General features: G+C 37.7%; 1 protein-coding gene across 2 annotated transcripts in view; it reads left to right on the top strand.

Annotated features, from left to right (window-relative positions):
- Positions 1 to 20,597, top strand: part of PLXDC2 (plexin domain containing 2) — a 259,999-nt gene that overhangs the window by 91,220 nt on the left and 148,182 nt on the right. The window lies entirely within an intron of this gene.

Genomic DNA, 20,597 nt, shown 5'->3' with positions numbered 1-20,597 from the left:
TTTTAATGTAAAAAAGCTAAAATAGAGTAATTCAAACTTTATATGTTAAAAGATACCTTCGGGTTGAGCAACAATATTATCTGTTCTAGGAGGAGAAAATGGTTATGGTCAAGTTAGACTGTTTTGGAGGTACAAGATGACAGGAAAAAAAATGCTTCCTAAGATACAGAAATGCAAATAAGAAAACTGTGTGAAAAATAAAATAGGGTTGTAAGATGACTTTATTTCAATATTTGCCTGTTAAACCTAGAAAAATATTGCTTCTCTTTAGAAATGCATTAAAATTAATCATAAACAAGGTGACAGGAATCTTTCCTGATCTTAGAAATCCTAAGAGATACTTATATCATTTCAATTTTAAATTTTTAAATGATTACAAGCCTGAGCAAACTTTTTACAGGGCATTATTAATGTGAAGAGCTCCAGATATTTGAAACTAGAATTGTTTAATATGAGTGGTCAGTGTGCCTATGGTAAATGCACTACATTCAATGAGGTAGTGTATAAGGAAGTGTAAAGTGTAAAATGCTCCTCTTTCTATCCCAGCTGGCATAACTCCACTGACTTTCTTTGAAGTACTTTTCCTTGTAAGAAATTGTCAGTAGATCACTCTCTTCATTGGTCCCTAGTTTCTTCTTTGATTTTAGGGTTATATGCAGCTGTCTGTTAGAGCAACAGTTTCCTTGAAAATTTGGAAGGTAACAAAGTACTTGATGGAGTTTCACTGCCTTTGCTTCAAAAGTGTCAAAATCTCTGCGCTAATTTATCACTCTTCTACTCCTAATGGCCCGAGTGCATTTTGAGTACGTTTGAGTTTTAAAACTGCAATGGTAGCTGTCATGTTAAATCTCCTTCTCTCCCTCTGGAAATCTAGAGAATAAATAATTTCCTGATATTCTATATGCACTGAGTTTTCCTTCTGCTGTGCCAGATCTTTGTTTCCACTTTGATATTTTACAACATTAAAGAGGCTAATGTATAAAGATAATTATACTTTTTGACACTTGTAGAATTCACAAAATCACTGAAGTCACACTGAAGATTAATAACTTAATTACTGGTAAAACTTGCTTAGCTTGCTGAAGAGGTTTTGCATCCTGGAGAGTATTGTTTGAAACATTTTCTAAAACACAGCTGAGCAGCTAGATATTAACTTGAAAGATTTTCCCATGCATTCTCTTGAGCTAATTTAACAGGCAGTCAATTTACAGTAATCTAGATTAATTGCTTTACCAAAGTAGGGAGAAAATATTTTTAAATAGGCAAAATATTACTTGATTAAAAATTCAGGTGACAGCCATGAATGATCATTAGATTTCATACCCTCAATATCTTTTAAAAAGGTAACTAAATGTTGTAACTTTCACAAGGAAGAAAATGTACATAAAACCCAGTTAAATATAATGAAAAGACTTACAAAAAGCTGAGTTCATGTTTCCCTAATGTGTAACTCTAATACGTTTGTAATTTCCTTACATTGAACCAAAATATAAAAGACTTAAATTGCATATTTGTTGTTCAGTTCAGTCACAAGGTTCCCATTTAGAGCTGATCTGTACACCGCTATATTCTTATATCCAGGTCTCCTTAAGAAATTAGCTGCTCCATTTATGTGTTTTATTTTAAGCTGTTTATTAACCGAAATCTTGAGTTTAAAGGAACATTATGAGGTTATTACATTGCATAATTTTTGCAGGGATGATTTGTATATGAATTATTAGCCTTCCAGCTCTGTTTGGACCTTTGCTTTTTTCAAAACAGAGCATGACCAAAGCTGTTTCGTGAAGATCATCTGTCATAGTCATTGGTCTTGTCCTGCAGGCCTCTGCTGTACCAACAACATAAATCTCACTCTGAATTAGGGAAATACAACTGAAATTAGTGACTATATTCATGGATTAAATCTTTCATGTTAGATCAGACTGTACCGTTTTCAATATGGTCACCTTTCTGTTCCACATTCTGATAAAGAGCATTAGAGCTCACAGTTAGGTAATTTATGATTTTAAACTATGTATCTATTTCTGTCCAGCTGTGTTTTAAAACTTAACTTGTTTTTTAAAATTCATATTTTTTTCATTTGACACTACTTAGCCAATGAAAATAAGCAAGTATCTATTTAATAATGTAATATAATATTTTACTAATCTATTAATCTATTTATTTTAATCATTCAATATAATAAAATAATTTAAAAATACATTACTTATGTTGATATTAATATATTAATTAATTAATATAGTAATCATTAACTAGGATAAATTTATATAGTAATAGTACAATATATTGTATTCAATATTTCTGATAATAAAATATTAATAGAATTATAAATAATATAGTAATAGTTTAATAATAAAAGTATTTTGTTATTTTAATTATTATGAATAGATTAATTTAATAATTAACAAATCTATTTAAGAATGTAATAATGTAATTATGTAATATATGTTACAGCCTTATTCATTATCTGTGTTTTTCTAACCCAGAGCTGCAAAGTGGAGATGCAAAGCTGTATAAATCCTAAGAGCTTGAAAAACAAACATTTTTGACAACTGCATTAATAGTTTGACTTTCTAAACTCTGTGAAAACTATCTGATCAGTAGGCAGAAGGGGGGAAGTCTAGATAAAATCATATTAAGGAGCTAGAATACATCAGTAGTAAATCTTTGGAGAAGGTCAGTAACATGAAACTGCAAGCAGTTTTACAGCTTAGAACTGATTTGAAGTCAAGATACAAAGCTGGTGATGAGATATTTACCTGGGCTCTTCCTATCCTGCATGCCATTTACCAGAGGGAGTTAGCTGGTGCTCTGATGAAAAACTTCTTCCTTTGTCCTGGTGGCAGACATTAACCCAATTCACTTTCTAAATATGGTGGCTCAGTCCAGCTCCTGGGTTTTCTTGACCCATATTTACCTGTATCAACATTTGTATTCACATTTCTTACTTTAGGGACAGAGGAAGCACTCCCAGTTTATCAGAAACATGCGTACCTTTATAGACCACAGAAGCTTAAGATGGAAATTGTTTTCATCCAAGCAGAAGAGTTTGTTCTTGATTTAAAAATAAATACATAATTAGTCAGGAACTGTCCAAAGAGGAAAATGAGCCAGTACAAGATGATGCTCTACATGCAAGTTATTACTTAGTTACTCCAAAGATTTCCCTGGTAATAGAGCCAGCAAACCAGTTTCTTTCACCCTAGGCTGGTACGTGCAAAACTGTAAGTCAAAAGAGGGTTTTAAGCATATTGGCATGCATTTTGAGGAGTTTTTTGCTGGGTTGTGAGTGGGCTGCTTAGTTTGCTTGTTTCTTCTGCAGTTAACTTCACTGCATCGTGTGGAAGCGCAAACTTGTGAAAGGGAGTTCTGTGGAACAATAGGTAGGGCTTTTGTTTTAAAACTTTGAACAATAAAGGACATGTCAAATATTATTCTAGAAAAGTAAATAGGAGGGAGGAGACCTCTCTGCAGAACTTCATATATGCTAGCAAAAATGGGAATATATATCTGCATTTTCACTGTGATTTTTAGCATTTTTCTCTCTAATAGTAATAGCAATAGTAATAATACTAATAAAAGAGTAGATGATGGTTTTGCTGTAACATGTTGACTAAAATGAAAACTAAAAACGAAATAGTTGCATGTAGAACGATACAAAATATCCATGTGGATGCAATAGTTAGACTGGTCTGGTGAGAATATTGTTCCCACATTTGAGCACATTTATGTATTTTTGCAGTTTTGAAGGTATCGGAATAGACAGAGTAGTGCATGCAAGAGTCTCTCTCCTTGACTGTGATGCTGGGTTCTGTGCCCATTTCTAGTCATCCAGTGTACCCAATACACCAGATGGGGTCAATGAACAGGTCTGAAGTGGGCAGGTGCGGGGGGGGTTAGAGCAAGGCAGCCCTATGGCAGGGGCGGACTGGGGCACAGGCCATGTGGCCGACAGCCTCTCCTTGCCCCGGGTTAGTGCTCTGGACGCAAGAGCTCAGTCTTCTGCTAATAGGCCAAGGGATACTCTGTGGCTTCCCTCTGTAGGGGTGGGAGCTTATGGAGAGCTTGCATGGGGATCCAGAAAAGCAAGAGCCCTGGTAAAAGTAAAACTTTTATTTGCTTTATTATGGGCTGGTCCAAAAGCCCACCAAAGTCAGCAGAAGTCTAAATATTGGGTCTGCTCTTGAATCTGTATGGGTGTCATCATCTTTGCTGACAGCTTAGCTGCTATCATGTCAGTATATTTTGTTTAGCCAAATCACAGAAACAACAGTAAATACAGAGATTTCTTTTTCCTGGCAGAGCATTTTTTTTGTTCCTAATTAAAATGTTTAGTCTTCAGAAACTTCCTTACTTGTGTTCTACAATTATACTGCTGAGTAAGAAACAGGGGGTCTTTGCAAAGAATGAGGTGAATTAGTTTTAGCTAACTGCATCTGAAAAGCAGAGCACATGATCTTTTGGCCTTGTGCTCAGAGTAACTCAGCTAGTATTTTGGACAGCAGGCTCACTGAATATGAGACCCGGAAAAAAATGTCACAGATTTTTAGAAATGGGATGGATAGAGCAGGCTTTACTGGAAACATTGGCTAAGCTTACATTGTAATTGCTGTGCTGAAGCAGTAAACAGCTGCTGATCCTGTGATCTTTCTGGTGAAAAACAAGCATTTGTTGTAGTTATTTTTCAGATGTATGTTGTTGTTTGCATGGTATTTCAAGCATCCTACTTGGTATTTATATTATTAGCTCAGTGTTCTACATTACAATAAATGTGTTTACTTATTACAAAAGTACTGACCCCTAAAACATCTGCTTCTCAGCTGAACATCCAGAGCTCAGTGGGTGTGGGTAGCTTCTGTTAGCCATTCTTTCATAATATTTTGCAGTTTTGGCAAGCAGTTTGAGTCAGATTCTGACCTCAGATGCACTCCTGTACAATGGTAATAGCTGCGCTCCAGTCAACAGCATTCTTCGAGTTTTATGTCAGTGTTAACTGAGGTCAGAAGACGTTGCAGTGAGTGGGCCACAAGCCTGTCTAATTTTTGCCTGGTGGAGTTCTTCAAGGAAAAGACATAAAAGCTCTAGTGGCTTCAGACTGATGCCAAAGTCACCCTCACTCTTTGAGAGATGGAGCAATAGCAAATGATATGGCAGAAGGTTAATCAAATTGTTATGAGGAATAAAGGGGTTTGTGTCTATCACCATCAGCAGAAGAGCCATAACTGGAGTCTGACAGGCTTGGAAGAGTGGCGGCTGGCTGGAGCGTGCCTTTCAGTCTTGTGCTGTCTCTTGTCTCTACTAATACTTGACCTTAGGGGAATGGCTCAGAACCTTCTTTTGAAGAGGAGGAAACTGTTTTGATTGCCTCATAAACTAGGGGATGGAAACACCCATCATTTCCTGAAGACTGTACTGAAATCTCTGTGGTTGGTGTTGAAACAGGGAAACAATAATTTTAAGGGGTTTGGTGGCTTAACAGAAAGTCATAATTTTCCTCCTTCCTTTTATTTCCAGCCATCTTGTAGGTGAGTATTTCCCAGCCCATTCTCCCCTTCTCTCCTGTCCGTGGTCTGTGTTCCATGACTGCTCTGCTCTTCATGTGTGAGGTTCTGCCTTTCCACCCCTGATATCCCACTCAGCTGCTGGGTCACCTGAGGAGAGATGCTCAAGTTATCTGGGAGCACAATGTAATTTAGCACATGCTTAACTCTTTATACTCCACAGGAAGGATAGGACAGTCTTTTTCTTCTGTGTTTGCAGGGCATCTACCATCTTGGGTCTTTTCAACAGCAAAGGAACTTAGCCATTATGATAATACAAGCAAAAAATAATAACATAAACCAACTGTAGGCTGTGTGGGTTGATATTAGCTGGGACTTTTGTAGTGGAAGGAGTCCAAAAGTCAAAAAGTGGTATGAATTTAATATAGAGCATCCCCTAGAGGTTTGGGCTGCAACTTACAGACAGGATAACGGAATAGTCCTTTTCCGTAACTGACTCCTCTTACAGATACCATCTAGTAATCATTATATGTTGGAATTAGTTTGTAGATGAGTCATGGCTTAAACAATACTGGTGATGAATTTTAGAAAACGTCTTACTCTGAAATAGAAAATATCTTGCAAAACTGTTTAACAGCATATCCTTTGCACTGGTGCAAAAAAAAAAAGCATGTATTCTGTATTTCTGTTCATTGCTTTTATCTCCAGCAAACTGTTTATTTCACAAGTGTATTTATTATCCTTTTAAAACAGATTAAACTGTTATATTTTCTACTGCATAGATTTAATGTTGACAGCACTGTTTCTATTAATCGAATGCTTTTTGGGGGCTCTCCTAAAAACTTCAGGCTATACAAAATGTTCGTGCTAGATAATGGATGTCAAAATAAAAATGCAGTAAAAGTTGGCTTGCACGATAAATGGAAACGTCTTGCTATGGTTAATTTGACATGTAAATAAACCATATTCACACCTTGAATGAAACCATTTACTACAGAAAAGTAATCAGTGTTTCATCTGAAGCTTCCTTTTGATATGGAAGACAGTTTTGATATTTCTAAGATAGTATTTAGTATAGCTCCTTGTATAATGGAGGAAACCTCCCTATAAAGCTTTCAATGTTGTTGATGTTCTGTGGAAACTGGTGACTGAACATGGAGAATGCAGCAACAGATGGTATAGCCCCACACGAGGTCAGTAAGCTGTGGAAATACAAAACTGCCAATCCTGAAATTAAAAACAGGTGGCAGAAATTTCACTTGGAGACTTGGCATCTATAAGTAATCAGTTACTGTAAGAGCCTTGGTTAGAAACAAATTAGCTTCATTGCTGATTGCATTTTCAGTAAGTAAATGAGAAAGCAGCTGCATTTGGTTAGAATCACAATACAGGATAGAAATACATAGAAAGTATTTAAAACACTGTATTTTTTTTTTTTCTGCTAGTTTGAGTATATAGTGTTCCTTAGGGTGTTTTTTTTTCATTTTTTTTTTCTTCCCCATGATATTTTGGTTCACAAAAAAAAAAAAAAAACAACAAACCAAACCAGCACGTTTTACAACAGTTTTAGCAGGGTTTCTGGGATCAAGGCTTTTTCTCAGAGCTTTCAAACTGTTTCTCACCATTCCTACATCACATTCTGCTTCTGAAAAACATAAATAAACAAACACAAGACATCTGGATTTGCTTTGGGGGATTTCAATTTCAAATAAGGATATAAAAAAGCTATTTCGACTAGAACTGAACTATGCTAATAGAGGATGTTGTGCTCTTGAACTCTTGTGTTTTCTGGCAAGCTCTCCTCCCCAGTAGTTACCTAACTGAAAATGCCTGATGCTGACCTGATGGTGACTTTCCTAGCAATGGCAGGGAATTTTAGAGCAGGCAGTGTGTTACTGGGTGCTAGTTTGAGAAAAGCAAGGTTACTTGTATGCCAAAATGAAGTTTAGAACACTTTCAAACCATCTAAGTTATTATTGTATAGGCAGCCAGCCTTCCTGAGCATCTTCAATGCACAAGGGTAAAAAAAAATCGGTGTTGATCATCTAGAATATTCCAGGCTTAAAAGGTTTCAAGTTATTCAGGACAAAAAACCTGTTTGGTCCATGGGGGAAAACTAATCCAGTGACACTAGGGCCAGAGCAACCTTCAGAACTGCAGTATTCAAGAGGATTTAAAAGTTCAGGAGATGATCTCCTCCACCTGATGTTGTATGAGAACAGTGCATTTGTGAGAAGGTAGCAGTACCTGCTTGCAGAATTTCAAGAGTCTGTTACAGCTGATTTCAACTCGGTTTTCCATGGCCAGCTATTTGAGAGAGGCTACCACCTCCAGTCAGACACAGTGCCATGCCAGGCATGGTTTGACATCAACAACCCCACTGAAATCATTAGATCTCCAGGAGGTTGCATTTACATTGCATTTACTTGCATTACGCATCCCAGAAGATGATTATAATTCTAAGTCTTGAACTGTGTACGAATAATGCTAATATAAGAAAGAATCTGAGCTTACTAATGAGAAGAATCAGAGAATCAAGAGTTGGTGGGTGTCTGTGGAGACATGTTTCTGCATGGAATGATATTCAGAAAGTACTAATAGGTCATCCTGTAAAAATTATGCCTCTTTAAGGTGCTTCGGTCAGACACCTACAAAATGTGAAATAAGCACCCTGAGCAGTGCTGGCCAAAGGGTTTAGTAATTCAAAACACTCACAAATTCATGTTTCAACTGAGATGTTGACTCATGGGCCTACTTCCCAGCCTATTTGCCATTGCAGAGAGTATTATCCTCTTTCTGGCAACAGAATAATATTCCTGTGGCAATTGCTTACATGGATCAATAAATATCAGGTAAATATTTAATATGAGTTTAACTTTAAAAATGTTGTTTAATGGCTAAATACAGAGGGAGCAGCATGCTGTGACTAATCAGCTCTCTGCAGACCACCAGTGAGTGTAACATACTTCTGATATTAAGTTCAGATATGAAAGGTCCTAATTTTAAATTTTTTAAACCAGAAATAAGATTCCTTTTCTGATACTGAGAAAATATATGATAGCAAAACAGAGTTCAGGCTCCTCAGGTTGCTTATCAGGGCAGTGATTTTCTCACTTTGTGCAATGCTCCATGCACTCTTACTCTCCCCTTTGCTGTTTTATCATCCTCTGACAGAGGATAACATCTGACCTTGGGAAGAGGTAGCTGGCAAGTGGGGGCAAAGCCTGTGCCTGAGGCTATGAGACAGTCTCTGCATGCAACATCACCTTTTCCTCTCTGCTCTGCTCCTCCTGCTCCCTGGAAGCTAGGCTAAACAAAACATGGAGTCTGACACCATGCCTCTTCCTGGGAGAGCACAGGCTGATCTGGGGAGACCAAGCAGCTAAGGAGGAGATGGTTGGAATAAGACTGCAAATGCAGATTTACTGAATTGAGGCGGAAGGAAACTGGAGAAAATACCTAAAAGGAGGATTTCCCTGTATAGGTCTGTAGTTAGTGGAATGGAGCTGTTGAGGCTCGAGGTGGTGGAGCCTTTAATAAAAGACAGCGCTCAGGCTATGGATAGGATAGTTGGAAGGGAAACTCAGTTTGCAAATATTTGAGTACCAGTGTATTACAGACCTAAAATAAATTGTATAAACTGGTGTCTGTGAAATCACTCATATTTAAAGCTTAAGCTGAAAAACAGTCTATTGATGAGCCCGTATTTCCTGTGGAGAAGCTGTGTTAATGACATGAAAATTTTTCTCCCACAGCTTTCAGTCTTCTTACTTCAGCAAAACTGATGGGAGTAATAAAGTAAGTTGTTGCTTTTTCCCTTCTTTCTGCATTTATATGAGAGGAGGGGGCTGAATGTGCTGTCTTTTATTACTTTTCTCCTCCAGCAGTAGGTAAAAAGAAGTATATGTGCATCCTGTTTTACAAATAGATGATACTCCACATGCTTAGAAACAGCTTAGCTAAATCGTGTGACAGGAAGCATACACTATGTGGAAAATCTGCAGCTTTTGGCATAATCAGGCAGAAGTGGAGATTAATCTGGGGCACAAGAAGTTGCGAGTCTTTGGTTTACCAGTAATGAAAAAGAGGGGAAATGGCCACTAGGAGTTATGCAACAGAGTTCAGTTAAATAACAGGCCTTTGAAGGGCCCTGGTTCATGGAAGTGTCAGTGGTTTTGGGGGCTCATTTAGAGCCAAACAATGTGCCCAGATGCAGCCAACTATGAGAAGCTTCCGCATGACTGACATGAAACCAGAAAACTCAGATGTGATACATGGGCTGCAGAAGCAGATGCAGTCTTTGAAGCAAGTGGGTATCTGCTGTCAACACCAGTTAGTGTTTAACAAACTCTTCCTCACAGATTTGTTTAAGATTACAAATGTAATAAAGGACTTGAGCAGCACAAGCTCATTTTTTTCATGACAAATTTGTAGCTTTCTAATTCCTAAGTGGAATTAAAGCCTTGTGTTAATCGCTTACTCTTAGTACTTAAATTGCAATCCAAACACCCATGTGGATCTGGGAGTTACCTGAAAATGAGAAAGAAAACCAAGCAATGAACATCATGTATCTGAGATCCTGCTGTCTGAGGGTTAGCTGCTCAGTTAAGGACTGCAAGAGATGCAGCATGTGCAATGCATTTCTGAAAGTGACAGTTGGTCTTTGCAATAAATGAGAAAAGTTCTCAGTTTGTCTTTTAAGCCCAAGTACTGGTGTCTTTTGTTTGTACAGTATTCTACTGGTTATGCACTGTCCAGAGGAGTGGGACAGAGAGTTCAAGACTCCCTTTACCCTGGATGAAGCCTTACATCTCTTACCAAGGTGTCCAGCTTTTGAAGTTGTTCCAGAAAATATTTAAGACTAATTGGAACTAAAGAGAGGGGGCAGGACAGATAGTTTATAAAATCAATTGGTTCTGTCACTAATCCTGTTGTAAGAAGAAAACAGTTTACTCTGAGTTTTGAGAGACAGTTTTGTTGTGGCAAGTGCATGCTTAAAGAAACTGGAAAACAGGAGCAAGTGAGTTGCTCAGGCAGGAGAGAAAGGTGGCCAAGATAGCTCTTAGTAAGGTGGGGCCATGTAGTCTGCCAGACTCTTTTACTGACTGGGCCTGACTGCATCCTTTAGCACCAGGTAGCCCAGTCCTTACATTTGCCTGAAAATGCCATAGACCAGACTTGTTAAATATGGTGGGTTTTGAAGTGCTGGGTCTGTGGGGCATCCTGCAGAAGGACAGCCAACCTGTGTTCCTTAGCCATCTCTTCTCCAGGACATCTAAATATCCAGGAACTGGTAATTTATGCCTCTGTAATTCAGACATGGAATGATGTATCTGTAGTGACTGAGCTATTAGCATGAGTAAATGAGATTTACAAGTTGAGGAAGGCACTCAGCATTCAGCAAGAAGACAGATTAATTTAAGATTAATTCCTTAGTGGAGTGGAACTGACAGCCGTGTGGAAGATGAGCAGTTCTAAGGGCTGTTAAAGTCCCCTTTAAGTTCACCAGGTTGAGTCTTCTTGCATCTCATGGTTTGCATAAGATTTAAGTAGCTTGACAGTGTGAATGTACATGGTACAGAATCAGAGTTTGTGCCCTGCTACTTTCTGCATTGAGCTAATTGGGAGCACCAAAGTGAATATGTTCTTGAGAAATTTAAGTTTGAGTTATAGGGTCATATTCTGTCCAGGAATCAGGTAAATCTTTGCACTGTACTCTTACCACACTGAATGAACTCTAGCTGATATTGAATCAGTACCCTGCTGTCAGATGTGAAGAGCTGATTTCCAAACCTTACTGTGGCTGCTGTGGTTCTGAATGGGCTGTCAGCCAGTCTCTGGATTAAAACCTTGGCAGCAAGATGCTTTAACACAGAAATATAAAACTGCTTTAAAAGATGTCTTTTCATGCAACCAGCTAGTGCTTTACTGTCATTGAGTCCAAAGGACAGCGTAGTGGGAATCATAACTGACTGCTGGCACTGTGCTTCATTTAGAAAAGGAAAAAAATAGCCTCTTGAGACAGCATTAATATGTGCTTGTTAGGAACAACATCTGTAGTGGGTAGAAGGAGAAGAAACACTGGTGATTTTTCAGGTATATTTTATGGAAGTATAAATCTTTAAAAGGCAACATTTCAACTGACATTTTCCCAAATCATTCTGTACATGGAGAATTCCTGTCTGATTAATAAACCAGGAGGAGGTAAACATTGAAATGTCATTGTGACTAAAAACTTTTAAAACCCAGTATATTCCCTCTTATTTCCAGACATTTTCATCTTTCTTCTTTGAATTTCCCTTCTAAGCAGTGATAATGAACCTGAGCAATAGCTTGAGCAAGTGGCTGAATAGAAGTGTAAATGCTCTGCAACATAGTGATTACCCAAAACCAAGCCAATCATTGTGATCAAGGTCTCTTCCTCATAAAGCCATCCCTTCAGCTCTGTTAATGCACTGGGCAGGGTTTGCACACATCTAAGTAACTGAGTCTACCAAGTCTGAACCCCTATAAGTTCAGCTCCACTTACATTTTAAGAAATGTACTGAAGCGTCTGGTTCTCTGTGTTGCCTCTCCAAAGTAAAATAACATACTCTTCATGTGATAATCAATGTGTAATGATCATCACACATTACATAACTTCCTATCTTCCACCTAGAAAAGTACAGGCACAGCAGAGAGTTGTAAATCTGTCCTTTCATAAGTGTAGAGTGATGTCGTTTGAGCTGCCTCATCCCTGCACAGCTTCCAAAACACCATGTGCTTTGCAATGCGGCAGTATCCATCTCTGCCTCCTCATTAAGAAAATGCACAGATGAAATGTCCGTATACAACATGCTACCAAAGCCACCCCAGTGGCAGTGCTGCAAAGCTGGTAATTTTTTTCTTGAGAACCTTGTGGTAGAATTGGAAGGTGTATAATAAAGAAAAAAAAAACACATTTATTCAGTCTTTTCCCAGAACACGTCTATCCGAATAACTTCAGTTCTGTATAAGTTCTGTGTATGAAAAGTGGATGCCAGCAATTCAGTTCCCTCATTTTGATTACGTACAATGGAAGTGTATGTAAGCAGTGTCAAATATAATATATATTGGAATCTGTGCTTTATTTGGAAATTCTAAAACCCCTTTATAGGTGTTGATTCCTTCCAGTCCTGTTGGTTAGTTACAAACTGTGAAAACGTGTGCCATCTTTCCTGCACTTAACTGCCTGTATCTGCACAATTGATAGTACTAGTTTGTCTGTCTTTTGGGAGAAGACAAAGGCAATATTCAATTCTCCGTATATTGGACAGTCCAATTAAACATTTGCTAGATAATTTCATTGCTTTGACAAGTTTCAAGATTGATGCAATATTTTCTCTTCTGTTTCCCCAGTATCTCTGCCAGTTTTCAAGTGGATTATTTCTTTTCTGCCAAAGAATGTCTTTTTATCATTCATGTCTTTAATTGGCTTAATTCTGATTTTTATGTCTCTGCTTCTTGATAGGTTTAATACAGCTGTTTTTTACTCGAAATGCATATCTACAATAATTCTTCCTTAATGTATGATTTTTTTTTTTTTTTTGTTCCCACATCAAGTTTAGCAATGCAGATTTTGTGCCAGATTTTAAGAACAGCCTCCACTCTAATTTCCTCCCATTAATGTGGTAGAAACATGATGTTTTTTTCCAGCAGATCTCCTGAAGCTAAAATGAGAATTTTTCCTGAAAAGAAGCTGAAGGCGTTTAGAACCATTTTAATTTCAGTGACAAATTTAATCTTCATTTGATAAGGCATAAAGTAGCTTGCCCCTTCAGACAGAGAGTCTGGAAGAAATAAACAATGGCATTTCAGTAATAAAGTAGTACATAGCTATTATCTAGCACTTGTCATCAGTAACACAGAATATGTTTAACAGACAAAGCCAGTACCATTATCTGCATTTTTCAGACAGCAAAAGTGAAGCATCCATTGAGCTGCTATGCAAAAATACTATAAAAAATTGAGTAACCCAGGCCAGGCTTTCACAGTACATTTTGATTCCTTTTGTAGAAGCCATCTCTACAGCATATATATTTACTATAGTTAGTTTTCTCTAGTGGCTGATCTTACAGAGGGCCATATCTACAGGACTGACTTACTGCATCAGGCCTGATTGCACCCCTTATTGTTTAAAATCATTATTATGTTTTCAGAAGTCCTGAAAATATGTACTTAGTGCATATGGATGAAAATGGAAGGCAATAGATATTCTTTTTTAAAGTCATGTGCTATTCTTTTGGAACGAAAGATACAGAGATGAAGGAACTGGGTAAATGTAAGGAGAAATTTAAGTTGAACAGCATTTGTGGGTGAGGGTGAAGAGACAGTGAAACAAGCGTCAAGCTCTTCCTTTAAGGAAATTATCATTGTAATTTCTGGACCATCCCATCTCTAGATCTCTAGAAAACGTCTCAAGAATAAAATAGAGTAAGCATAATTCAATGTATATGTAAAGCCAAGAAAATTGGATAAAAAATATCTTGAGAATTGTAAAGTACTAGCCTTTAATATATTTCTCAATCATTGCTGACCTAAATGTGTAACCCTACCACATAAATCCCATGAAACCATCTTTATTTTTCCTGACCCTTGGAGCAGCTCTCTGTTTGAGCATGTGAATTTAATACTTTTACTTTTTGCAGGATATTTTATGAAAAACCTTTCTTGACACCACAGTGTAGGGAACACTGGCACTGAGCCCTCATGTTTTATGAAATGAATCCATTAATTCCACAAATGATCAATCAGTTTTCTTGTAGCTGGCATAATCTTTCTAAAACATGAATCACTGTTGGTCTAGGAAACTTTTGTGTGCAGAAAATAAAAGAAGATATAAAATTTCATTATATAATCCATAAAGCAAATGAAGGGGTTTACATTTTAGGCTCTGTCTGAAATCAGTTTGGCATTTAACGGTGCGCAAAAGGAAAGCCCAAGTTATATATATATATCCACAATCAATTTTAAATTTTAACTTATTTATTTAAAAAAAATAATTTCCCGTCTTCAGAAAATTCCCTTTTTACCAGCATTCTGGAGGAAAAGTCATACAGCTTTTTTCGTCAGCTTTTACAATGTCAGATACTATTGCATTCCCCATTACACATATCTGGGCAATGGCAATTGCTTGTTCATTTTTCAGTTTTTCAAATACTGAGCTCTCTAAAACATCTAATACCGCAAGCCACTTCCTTTCTAGTCCTGTGAGGGGGGCAGAGGGAACTGAGGACACAGCAGGAGAACTGTGTCATGTTTCAGTAAGAAATGAGCTAGGAGCAAGTAAGGGGCTGAGGAGTTTGTCCCTATTTGCAGACAAACTTGTTAACAAGGTGATTACAGCATGTGGGGCACTCCTGACAAGAGAAGAGAGGAAGGACTTTGTCTGTGTGTCCATCTGTGTTTATTATACTGTATGAGGTGTTATGCTGCCTTTCTTCTCTAATTTCCACTGTGCTGCGTTGCTCCGATTTTAACCTGTCCCTACAATGTGATGTTGCATATACACATATGTATGGGGAGTTCTACTGTATGGATATGTGAGCTTTCTTTTTCTGTCTCTTTGCTTGAGACACCAAATCCAGTGTGGTTGCCTTTGGTGTGAATGCTGACATTGATCCCTGTGCCTGACTTGAAGTCAGCCTGACAGGGCTACCCAGGAAGCCAATTACCCTCTGCTGCTGCTCCAACACCAGTGAGTGACAGGCCTGTGGAGAGCTAACTGATGTAGTCTTGGCCAGAGCAGTGTCCCTGGAATTGCTGCTCTTTCCTCTGCATACTACAAAAAGACTAGTGCTGTTGTGATAACCCATTTTTAAAGCAATAGGCTTACATCTGTCTTAGCCTCTGGCTTTTCCTCAGGCTAAAATTGAAGATAACCCTCCTACCAAAGTTGCATTTGCCACTGACTGCTAGAAAGGGCACAAATTAGCCAAACTAATAGAGTTTGGTGCATCACAGATATTTTCTGACTTCTCCCTTGACAAGTCATGCAAAAGGAGTTCCAGACATAAGCTGCAGTTCAAATTATGAAGACTAGTTCACTTTTTTATGCTTTTCTCCACCACTTAGAAATTAGTCCTTATGAAATGACTGCAAAATTGTCTATCTAACATTTTAACTCCATTTTATCATCTACATATCTGTGCATACCTGTGCCTGTCTTCTAGCTGAATGGATTACTTGCTCATTCTGGTTAAACCTGGATCTAGACAAGAAGCTGACTGACCATGGGGCTAGCATTCTTGGATTGTTCTAGTGCACAGGTTTGCTAGATCCTTCAGGAAAAAGAAAGACGCTTTCAAATTGGAACTGTAAGGTAGAGACTGAGACAGCTGTAAATGCTACTGTCCGATGTCAGCCGTTGTGCTGTAATTCAGTCATTGACTAGAGAAGAGCCTTTATAAACTTCTGTCCGATGTGTTTAAATAAACTACAGTTGGTATTAGTATTCTCTGGAAAACTACTGAATATAGGTTGGAAAAGCAAGAGTTTGCATATAAATAGAATATTATAGAGAGATCTCCATTTCTCTTAGCAGAACAATTTTTTTTTTCCCCTGCTTTTTACAAAAACAATTTTGTGGCTTAGCAAGGGTTTGTGATATAGTGAGGTTTGGACAGAAAATGCATAAATTACATATGAATTAACATTTTGACGTTATTGCTATGATGGTTAATCAGAAAACCTCAGATGATCTAAAACAAGTTTACTTCCTGCTTTTCTGTGCTGTAATTCAATAATCCACAAAAAAAGTATGGTTACTGTTATTTTGAGTTTTGTGCCCTGTACATAAGAGCATTACAGAAATACTTCCTTTTGCTTTACATGGTAACTTAGTATGTGATAAATATTTATCTAGGCACACTGCGGTGTCTGCATTAATAATTGTCAGAAGTGCTACTGGAAATGTGGATATGAAACCTATTTGTATGGTACGCAAACTTTAAGTGATGTTAATCATGCTGAATATGGGTTAGCTGAAAGTAAAAGACCTAAAAGAAAAATCCCAGGACTCTTCAGTGTCTCAGAAAGCACCTTTTCTCAGTTAGTCAGATGAGATCAGGAGAGTCCGGCTTCCCTTCTATAATGCCAAATTCTCTGCTGGAAAGGAGGAGGAGAAAATGAGAACTGGGAAGTATTCCTTTGAGTAGGCTTAAATCTACAACTGTACTAGAACGTTTTTAAAGATCTTCAGCTGACAAAAATATTGAAGGCCTGTGTTAAAAAATGGTTGTTTGTATAACAAAGATCAAAACTATATGAAAAGAAGCTATATTGAAGTTACAGCAGCATGAGACAAGAAGAACTTCAAGAGAAAGAAAAGTCTTTACCATTTTTCAATTGGAGAAACTATTTTAGTAGTGCATCATGTGCCGAGTTTAAATAGGCATGCTTTAATTTTTTCATGTGTTCCATGAGGTCCAGCTCTCTGACCTGCTCCACCTGAAAGCTCTGGAAAATATCACACCAGCAGCAATACATCTCTGGAGTTTTAATTAAATCATAAGTACACAATTCTGGCTTTTCTGGGTTTTGTTAATAGGGTTGCTGAAGAGTACCCAAATTGAATTTGCTGTGGCTGGGTATCTAAGCCTATTAGAGCTGCTGCTTCTGTAAGGAAAGGCTAAACCAGAATCAATTCCATCTTCATTTTCTGTGGTTTCCTTTCAAAGAGATTTTGTCTCCGTCTCAGAAAGTGAAGGGTTGCTATAAAGGATTATTCTCTGCATTGTTAGCATAACAGTGCTTTTACTGTTCCTCCTTTCCCCTCATGCTCTCCCCTCATGTCTGCTCCTCCTCTCCCCTTATTAACTTCCCTCATGGCCACCCCTCATCTCCTCTCATGATCTTCCCTCCTGGCCGCCCCTACTTTCCCCTCACAATCTCCCCTTATGGCCCCCCCTCCTTTCCCTTCACAACCTCCGCTCATGGCTGCCTCTCCTTTCCCCTCATGATCTTTCCTCATGGCCCACATGATCACCCCTCATACAGTTCTAGTGTCAACCAAACCACACAGCTTGGTGTCATCGGCAAACTTGCTGAGGGCCCACTCAATCCCACTGTCCATGTCAGCAACAAAGATGTTGAACAAGACCAGTCCCAACACCGATCCCTGAGAGACACCACTCCTTACTGGTCTCCATCCAGACATTGAGCCATTGACCACAGCTCTTTGTGTGTGGCCATCCAGCCAGTTGTTTATCTACCAAGCAGTCCATCTATCAAATGGTGTCTGTCCAAGTTAGAGACAAGGATGTTGTGCAGGATAGTGTCAAACACTTTGCTGAATTTATCATATTATTATCAAGGACATATTGAAAGTCAAGCATCTCTCTTATGTCTTTTCTAAATTAAGGTCAGAAAGGTGGAATTGGTTGAGTCCCATGAATGAGGTACAGCAGAAAAAGAAGCCTATATATTGTTGAGCTGTTCAAAGGCAGAGATAGTTTAAATTGGAAATTCTTCTTATGAAAAGTATGACTGTGCTGTGATATTTGACATTCAGTATATGAGCAACCTACTTGGAGAATCCTCTAAAGGAATGTTTATGTTTTGAACAGTCTTCCACTTTATGCGTCCATTATACATATCTTCCACCAACATTTATTTGTTGGCTTCTCATCTTTACTAATAAAATGGTCATAATAGAAATAAGATTGATGAGATGGCATATAGAAAGTTACTTAAGGGAGTATAATGGCATTTTCAGTTCCTAGATGAATAAATTTTTGTCTTTGGTATTTGATTTTGCTGGTATTTTGACTGTGGCAGATTTTGAAAGATGCTACTATATCTCACAAGCAATCTGCTGAGTAGTGGTTTCAATGTATGAATATTTCTGGGCTTTAAAGAAAAAAAGGCTTGTTGATTATGATGCATTTATGAAATTAGTCAAATTGCAGAGTTGGCCTAAATATGTGCTATCATGAAATGTAATTAACACATGTTTTCTGAAATGCAATTCTGAAATTCTGATGAGCTAAAATGTTTCACAAACCTTTGACCTTATGGAAAAGGGGAGAAAAAACAAACCAAAACAGTTGAATGAGTGGAACACCATTTAGCTATTTGCCCTTTTTATTTCAAAATAGGTTTTCTTTCTCCTTTCTTTCTCCTGTCTGTAAAATTTTGAATGTTTGTTTTTGTTGGTTTTTTTTTTCCTTGTAAAAATGAGACCTAGATCTTCATTCAAAATGAGGCTTTATGCAGACCAGGCTTCTCTACTAAGTCAGAGCTGTCTTACTTGTCAAGCTCTACTGTCTCATTTTGGTTTTATTTACTTAGAATTTTTCCCTTTTTTGTTTGAGGACAGGCTTGACAAAGCAGGCAGCCCTTGTCCCCTTCCATACTCAGGCAGCTTCTTCCCTTTCAGCAAAGCTTTCTTGCGTAGCCCAGTCTGGACTTCCAATGTATAACAGCTGCTGGCGTAACTCACAATGTTGAAGTAGACAAATTTCTCCACATATCAGCTTGTTGCCCACTTTCAGCATCACTTTATGTTAATGATATAAGTGTTAAACAGTTCTATGTGTTTTCTAGTACAGGACTCATGTCTTCCTGTCCAAAACCTCAGACTAGCAGAGCCACCTCAAAATTTAGGTCCAGCTTCTGATGTGGAAAAAAAAATACAGGTTTTGGTCCTGTCTCCTCCATCAGGATACCTTAATACAGTTTAAAAGCTTGTTTAGTACTTGTTAAAATGCAAACTAAGGTAGCCAAAAAGCTAATATCTTGGTACAGGGTGGGTTAGCCAATAGATGCTAAAACCTTTTAAAAGTCTTTTTCCTCTGAGCATGTACAGAAGGAAACTTGAAACACCTGTCTTAGATGTGAGAAGTGAGTGTGTCTGTAATTTTCACATATAGCCCCTCATCAGTCTCCTCTCTAAATATTCTGTGTAGGTCTTTCCAGTTTGTGTGAATGATGCCCCAATTCCCTTAAAACCTTTGGTGGTAATTCTGATCAGTCATATTGACTATGAAGGGCTGAACTGGCCAACTGCAGCAGGAGTTTCTGAACTTGCCAGCAGTCATTCGTTAAGTCCAAATAATCTCAGAGCAGTAAAAGCTGTTTATAGATGTTTTCCTTACCCCCGTCCCACTGCCCTTCTAGCTTTATTCAACACAGACTTGAAATCTTAGATCCTAATGTAACTGAAGGGGGAAAGGAGCTGCAGACATGATTTTCATTTCTGATTTTCTGAAAATTTCAAGGGCAAGAGCTGAGGGATCAGACCAAAACACCAGCTTAATTACATATTCATTAAAAATATCTGCATTCTATTTTTGCTACTTCCAAAATATCACAATATAATATCAGCTACACAGACCTTCACACCAAGGTATCCTCGTGCCTAGTAAGAGGTCTGTATATAGCATTCTTGTGGTTTGCACATAAAAATATCAGTTGAAAACTGTAGTTCCAGTTTGAACAGATTTGAAGGCTTATTGTAGTTCTGAGTATCTGTTCATACGAGTTGAACTTCATACAAGTTGAACAAGTTACTACTCATTTATGTTTGCCAATATTATGGTTCTGTTATTAATCAGATATTACAGCATTTGGCTGCTTTCCAATTGATTTGAATTACATGTTCTCCTTCAGTGTTAATTAGGTGCAAGCTCAGAGATCTAAAAGATAAGAGCATAATTTGGTACGTTTCCTCTAAAATGTGTTTTATGTGAGAGATTTGAACCAGAAACATGAACTAATTCTGACTTGTATTAGAATCTTAGGTTTCTAAATGCTTTTTCTTCATCAGCTGCCTACATTTAGAACTTAAAAATTAATTTATCCATTATATGAGAATTTATATATTTAAATTATATTTACATAAAAGGAAAACACTCTCTTCAGCTTGTTTAAAGAAAAAATCTTTATCTCAGTATTAGAGATCTATTGGGATAAACTGGAGACACCGCGCTGGATCAGAGCTGGTCTGGCCAAGCCTTTTATTTCTCTCTCTTCATCCCCAGTAGCTTAAGGAAAAGGTTTAATGAAGGAGGAAGACTACAGCAAATTTCTCTGTTTATTCCCTGAAAAGACATCCAGATTTTATGTCACATTACAGCT

This window comes from Pezoporus occidentalis, unplaced genomic scaffold (assembly GCF_034315485.1).
Source record: "Pezoporus occidentalis ecotype Australia unplaced genomic scaffold, CSIRO_AGI_Poc_V1 ctg40, whole genome shotgun sequence".
NCBI classification, from domain to species: domain Eukaryota; kingdom Metazoa; phylum Chordata; class Aves; order Psittaciformes; family Psittacidae; genus Pezoporus; species Pezoporus occidentalis.
Note: the sequence above shows the minus strand (reverse complement) of the source record. Positions and strands in the feature narration are given on the sequence as shown.